A 6,736-nucleotide genomic window follows, 5' to 3' on the forward strand; every position below is an offset into this window, starting at 1 on the left:
TCTAGACTCACATCCCCCTGCAGACGGGTCACTCCATGTTCATCTTTTCAAGTGGCCTATCTTGGAGATTTATGGAGCTACAAACACGTGTTCACAGGGGAGGCATCTAATCAGGTCGAGTTAAACTGAGCAAATTTCCCAGGGTTGGCGCGGAGGGGCTCAGTTCAGCAAAAATCTGCTTCCTCTCCCCCCATACACACTTTCCTCGGGACATCCCTGTAGTCCAGGGGCCAGGACTCGGCACACAGTGCAGGGCGCCTGGGTTCGATCTCTAGTCAGGGAACTAGATCCCCCATGCTGCGTGCCACGACTAAAGGTCCTGCATGCTGCTACTAAGACTGGGCACAGTCAAGTAAATAAGTATTAAAAAAACCCAAACTGTCCTGCCTGCAATGAGGGACAGTCAGGCCCTTGGGGAATTCAGGATAGCTACTGCGGGTCCAGGGTTTAGGGAGGACGGCTAGTCCTAAAGGCTGCTCTGACCTGCCCGGGCAGGAGTCTGGTGAATTACAACAGGGGTCAGCAAGCCATACAGGCCAAAGGCTGGTCCTCTGCCTGTTTTTATAAATAAAGTTTTATTGGAACACAGCCACGGCCATGTGTTGGTGTATTGTCTGTCTACGTTCATGCTGCAGCGGCAATGATGGAGACCACATAGCCGAAAAGGCAAAAACCTTTGGGACTTCCCTGGCAGTTCAGAGGCTAAGACTCTGAGCTCCCAATGGGCCTGGGTTCGATCCCTGGTCAGGAACTAGATCCCACATGCTGCAACTAAAGGTCCTGAGTGCTGAAACTAAGACCCGGCACAGCCAATTAAAATAAATCTTTTTTTTTTTTAAGCCAAAAATCTGTGCTCTTTGGCCCTTTACAAAAAAAAAAAAACAAACACCCACTGGGCTCTGAATTAGGGAAGGCCTCACCCTGCCCTCCGCATGACGGTCTCTGTCTGGTGCTAGAGGAGATTCATGTTTTGAGTAGGAGACTGTCTGTCGGAGAGGGTGTGGGTGTCTCTCCAATCTGATGGGCTGGGCTTGTTCATGGTGAGATTGAGTCGAGGTCTCAGCGGTGCTGACTCAGGACCCGGGTCATTTTTCACTCCTGCCCTCAGGCTGTCATTGGCCGCTGGGCAGCTACAGCCCCCAGCAGAGAACCACCGGTTCCCTCGGTCCACCAAGTCCTGGGCGGCTCAGCAGGAAAAGACAGAACTTGTTCCCAGCACACGAAGAATTTCCGGCCCCTTGCCCCAAAATAACTGTGGCCGGAGCCTGGGGGCAGGAGGTAAATTCCAGGAGGGTGAGAACCTCTGTAACGTGAGCTCAGCTGTGACCTGGTGTACTCAGGGGCTCCGGATCTCCGCCATCCCACCTCCCCCTTCTTGAGAGTCATCCTGGGGACCCGCCCTCCCATCATGGGAAAGTGACAGTGGGTGTGGACACCCCCTGTTAGGAACAACAGCGGTCTCCTTATTTGGTCCTTTTTCTTGCTCCTGAGGTCTCCTGGTTCTCCTCCAAGGACTGTGCCCCCAGCCGCTTTCCCAGACCTGGGAGGGACTGTGAGCAAGGGAGGGCTTGTCCTGGGCAGACTCCAACCCTGTGGGGAAGTCTGCACCCCCACCCATGTGCAAGGAGCTCTAAACAGCAAATAAACAAGTACAAATGTGCACAGCCCCATTCCTCCTCGCCGCCTGGTAAAGGTGTGCCAGCCCACGCTGTGCCCTTGGGCACTGAATACAGTCAGCCAAGGCTGGCCCCAGTGACTGCTGAGCTATCAGAATGCCCAGAACCTCCAGCTGCAAGCTGGCTTCTTGGGATGATGGTCCCAGCACCCAGCCCTCTTACTCTGGTGGGCTGCTGCCCTGGCGATTGATTTTTTAAAAATGTGTTCCGTGCTGACTCCACTCTGTTCTGTAGCATCCCTCTCTCCGGTACCACGGCTCCTTCCTGCAAGCTGGTCTGGCCAGAGACCAAGGGAGAAGCATATGTCTCATACATGGGGACTTAGCGGGAAGGGAGGAACCAGCCAACCACCTGGAGTCACACCATGCCTCTGTCTCCCACCTCCCCTGGAACCCAGGTCCCCATCCCAGCCGATTTCATTGGCATCCTCCGACTAAAAGCATCCATAGCTGGGCCAAGTGACCCACACACAGGCATAGGAGAGCTTAACAGGGCTGGAAATTTTTTGACGACCCCAAAATACATTATTGTATTACCATATTTAGTTACTGTGAAACTTTACAAACTTTTTTTCAGTCATGAAAAGGAATTCATACTTGTTACAACATTCGAAATAAGATCAGAGTTGGCTGAAGATAAGACATGTCCTCTGACCCCTCCTCTCCACTGTCCCCTGCCACTCCCCACAGAAGCCAGTCTGGGCTGTATCTGTCCAGATGTTTTCTGTGCTTGCTCGTTGGAGCTTCACCACAATTCCACGAGATGGGCAGGTCTGAGAGCAAAGTTGCCAGTTCACAGGGGAGCAACATGGGGGCCCAGGTCTAGCATCAAGAGCAGAGGGCCTGGGAGTGAATGGGGCTGAAGGACAGTGAGGTCTCCAGTTCCAGGACGGTCTCCGGTCCAGGTAGGCCGTGGGGAGAGGGTGGTCCCAACTCCAGGCTCTGGACAGACCAGCGGGAGCTGGCGGAATCCACTTCCGCTTCAGCTCTGCTCTTAGCTTCCGTGTTGAGTTACAGCATTGTCTGTTCTAGAAACCAGGGAATTGGAGGGCAGTGTGCGCAGACTTGACAATCACGGAACAAGACCACACAGATCCCCTCTCCACCTATAGAAGAAAAGATATGACCTTTCATCAAAGCTATTTGACCTTGATGAAAAACATGTTTCCAAGGGGTAAGTCAGAAGTGCTGTGATCATTTTGCTGTCAGAGAGTGAATACAGGGCTTCCTGGGTGCCCCAGTGGGTGAGACGCTGTGTTTTCACTGCAGGGGGTGTGGGTTTGTTCCCTGGCCAGGGAACTAAGATTCCACAGGCCCTGCAGCATGGACAAAGGATTTTTTAAAAACTAGAATGTAACACACCATGTGAACGTAAGAGCTCCATCACCTCGTATTATCCAGGAGCTGGTACTTGCCTCTCAAGCACTGGGAGTTATCCCTTTCCATTATGGAGGTGGGGAGCACATATTCTAAAAACTGTATTTTCTTTCTCAATATGTAATATATTCACACAGTTCGCAAGGTTAAAGTTATAAAACAGTGTCTAATGAAAATTCTTGTTCCTAAACATACCCACAAAACCAGTTTCTTGGGTATCCATCCAGAGAGATTCTTTGACACATTCAACCAGACAAGCAGATATATGGTTTTTTCTCACCCTTTTTCACCTGAATGGTAGCATGCTGTTTGCTTCATTCATCGAGACTGGAAACCAGTGAGCCCCATAACCTGTTCTTCTGCTTTGCATTTCTGTGTCTGCCCACGTTACAATGTGTCTGAGCTGTGTTTCCATATCCATCCATCCATGGTTCTGATTCTTTGTCTGGGCGCTGCATTCCATCACCTGGGCATACCACGAGGGTGGACCTGTGGAGAACACCTCCGTGTCTTGTCATTCTTATAAGCAACGCCACCTGTCGCTTCACCAATGTGCAGGGGTAACTAGAAGGTGTATGTCCAGAAGTGGAATTGCTGGGTCAAGGAATTTGTGCATTTAGTAGACAGTGCCAAATTACTCTCCAGGGACATTGTATGGGTTACAGTTCTGCTAGCAAAGCATGAGAAAGCCTTTTCCACCCTTGCCAACTCAGTGTGTGATCAAACCTTTGAGGTTTGCCAGTCAGCTTGGTGGAAAATGGGACCTGGGTACAGTTTTCATTTGACTCTTGTTCTAAGTGAGGTTGAGCATCTCTTCAGTGTGCAGCTCTGCTGCCAGCCTCAGTACCTCTCCCCGCGCAGCCTGAGGCCTTGGCCTTGCTCGCTATCCCTTCTGCAAGACCCAGGACTTGGTCTGTTTTCTGTCAGCCAGCTTCCTGCTGAGTCACTCACGAGAAGGAAAGGGCAGCCGGCTCAGGTTATTCTGCTCCGGGAGCCATCTGAGCCGCCAGTCCTGGGAGGACCTCGGGCTCTGGCATCCCCTGTGGGCGCCCAGCAGCATGCACTGGATTATTGCACCTGCCAAACTGCAGACCCCTGGGTCCCCTGGGAGAGATGGGGTTTGTAGATGGGGATCTGATCAGATGCGCGTGCCAACTGGGCATGCAGAGGACCCAGCTAGATTCAGAAAGGGGATGTTTGGAAGGAACTAATGTGAGCAAAGTCCTAAGTTACCAGTGACAGAATGAGAGGAACCACACTGGGTATGGAGAAGGAAGGATTTAAGTTGTTGGAAAGGATTTGGGGCAGAAAGGGTGGTGAGCCACGGTGAAGGAATTGGGGGGAGGTTGGGAAAAGATTCTCACTTTAATCTCTAAATGGGGACCTCCCTGGTGGCCAAGTGGTTAAGACTCCAGGCTTCTGTGTCAGGGAATGCAGGTTCGATCCCTGGTCAAGAAATTCAGATTTTGCATGCTGTGTGGCCAAAAATAAAAGAAGAAAGAAACAAAATCTCTACAGATACATCCTGAATGAGATGCGCTCACCATCGGTTCCTCAGCTCATCATCACTGCAGGGTTAGTGCTGAGATCTGCCGGGATGGGAAGCAGGGGTGCCCCCTTGGCTATACATGGAGGATTCAGGGCTCTTGTGCAGCCACCTAGACGTATGGGGAGGCCTAGGGACCCTTGCTGACCCTCTCTGAGTGGGTTCTGGGCATCTGTGGGACAGCCCAGGTCAGCTTATTGTCATTATCTCAGCTGGCAAAGAATCCTCCTGCAATGAAGGAGAATCCTGCGTCCGGAAGATCCCCTGGAGAAGGGATAGGCTACCCACTCCAGTATTCTGGCCTGGAGAATCCCCACGGACAGAGGAGGCTGGCGGGCTGCAGTCCATGGGGTCACAAAGAGTCGGACACGACTGAGCAGGCAAGAAACTGAGTGCACAGAAACCTCCACGGCGGCCTAGGCGTTTGGCTGGAGTTTTGCTCACAGACTGGAAAAACCAGCAGGAGCCAGTGGCTAGATTGCTGGGCCCTGGGGAGTCTGCCACTATTTCTTCCAGGCTTCAATCAAAAGCAAATTTGCCCTGGAAATTGCTAAGGCAGAGGCATCTTCCTGGAGCCGTCTGAACAAGGGGCTGTCGTGTAAGTCTAGGCCCTCCAGGGCATCCTGATTCCAGTCGGAGCTGGGCTGCGGTATTCGTGAGCCATCACCAGAGCCTGCCCGGGGCCTGTTGGACCTGTTCTAGGTGGCTTGACCATCCACAGTCAAGCCTGTCCTCTCTCTGCTGAGGCTGGAAACCCAGAGCTGTACTCCAGGTGCGGACAGCCAGTTGGGGCTCTTGATCTTGGTCCCCACTCCAGTCCCTTCCCGGGCTCCCCACACGGCTGCTACAGACAAGAGGATGGGTTCTTTACACCGGAGACTGCCGCGGGCACAGGAGAGGGCACCCCCGGCAGCAGGCAGGGCGGGGCTGCCTTTCTGCCAAGACTGCTCGGAGTCTTCTGCCCCACACATCACTAAGCAGAGCCTTCAAGAGCTGCAGGTACAGAGGCTCTCCTCCCCCATGCCTCAGCCTCCCTGGGGGGAAAGTCCAAAAAAGCTGAGGCTGTCCCTGAGGCCACCAAGAAGCGTGTAATTGCTTTCTGAGAGAGTTGTCGCCTCTGGTCTCCTCTCCTCCCCCCATCAGCCTGGGCCGCCTCTGCTCCCAGCGCTGGCAGCTCTGGCTCAGAGAGCTGAGCCTGAAGACGTGTATTCCCTGGCTGTGTCCCAAGGAACCAGAGGCCTGGGTGCTCGCTTTTCCAAATTTATTGCTGCACCACCTTTGCTGAAAAAAAAGAACCCTATGTTTTGGGGGAATAAACGTGCATTTTTCTGTGAGCCAGGCACTCATCGACAGCAGATGGATGGTGGCCCAGGCCAGCTGAGTCAGCCAGACTCTGGAGCAAACAGACAGCCTGAACCAGGACGAGGACTGGAAAGCCAAGGGCAGTGAAACAGGGAATACTGGAGGTTTTCACACCAGGAGTTTAGTCAGCACCTTGTGCAATCCGATTCAGGTCAAGGGCCAAGTAGAGGGATACATATCATAAAAAGTGGGCTGAAAAGCAGTAACAAATAGACCCCCAAAGCATAATGGTCTAAATATCTTAGAAATTTATTTTCTTACTCTTTTAACACACCGAGGCAGGGATTCTTGATCGGCCAGTGGCTTAACTCCGGGAGTTGGTGATGGACAGGGAGGCCTGGCATGCTGCGATTCATGGGGTCGCAAAGAGTCGGACACGACTGAGCGACTGAACTTTCTCCATATTGTGATCCAGGGACCCAGGCTCTCTCCATCTCAAGGCTCCGCTGTTCTCACCGTCACCTCCATCCAGCTGGCTGAAGAGAAGATGGATGGGAGAGGGACACCTGCTTCTTTCCCTGCCTCCTAAGGCATTGGCACGCATCTCTCTGGCTCACATACTATTGGTGGGAACTAGTCACATGACAACACCTGATTGCAAGGGCAGCTGGGAAATGTAGTCTCAGTGCTTTAGCACCAACTCTATACTATGAATGGAGAAGGCAATGGCACCCCACTCCAGTACTCTTGCCTGGAAACTCCCATGGATGGAGGAGCCTGGTAGGCTGCAGTCCATGGGGTCGCTAAGAGTCGGACACAACTGAAGCAACTTCACT

At 52.7% G+C, this 6,736-nt stretch overlaps 1 long non-coding RNA gene across 1 annotated transcript; it reads right to left on the reverse strand.

The window, feature by feature from the left end:
* Nucleotides 1–2,595: 2,595 nt before the first annotated feature.
* LOC128065637 (uncharacterized) lies at nucleotides 2,596–6,422 on the reverse strand. The gene is made up of 3 exons (XR_008201075.1): nucleotides 6,222–6,422; nucleotides 3,343–3,541; nucleotides 2,596–2,781 (listed from the first exon to the last, which is right to left on the reverse strand). It is a non-coding gene; the product is annotated as an uncharacterized LOC128065637 (long non-coding RNA).
* Between the last annotated feature and the right edge of the window lie 314 nt (nucleotides 6,423–6,736).

This window comes from Budorcas taxicolor, chromosome 19 (assembly GCF_023091745.1).
Source record: "Budorcas taxicolor isolate Tak-1 chromosome 19, Takin1.1, whole genome shotgun sequence".
NCBI classification, from domain to species: Eukaryota; Metazoa; Chordata; class Mammalia; order Artiodactyla; family Bovidae; genus Budorcas; species Budorcas taxicolor.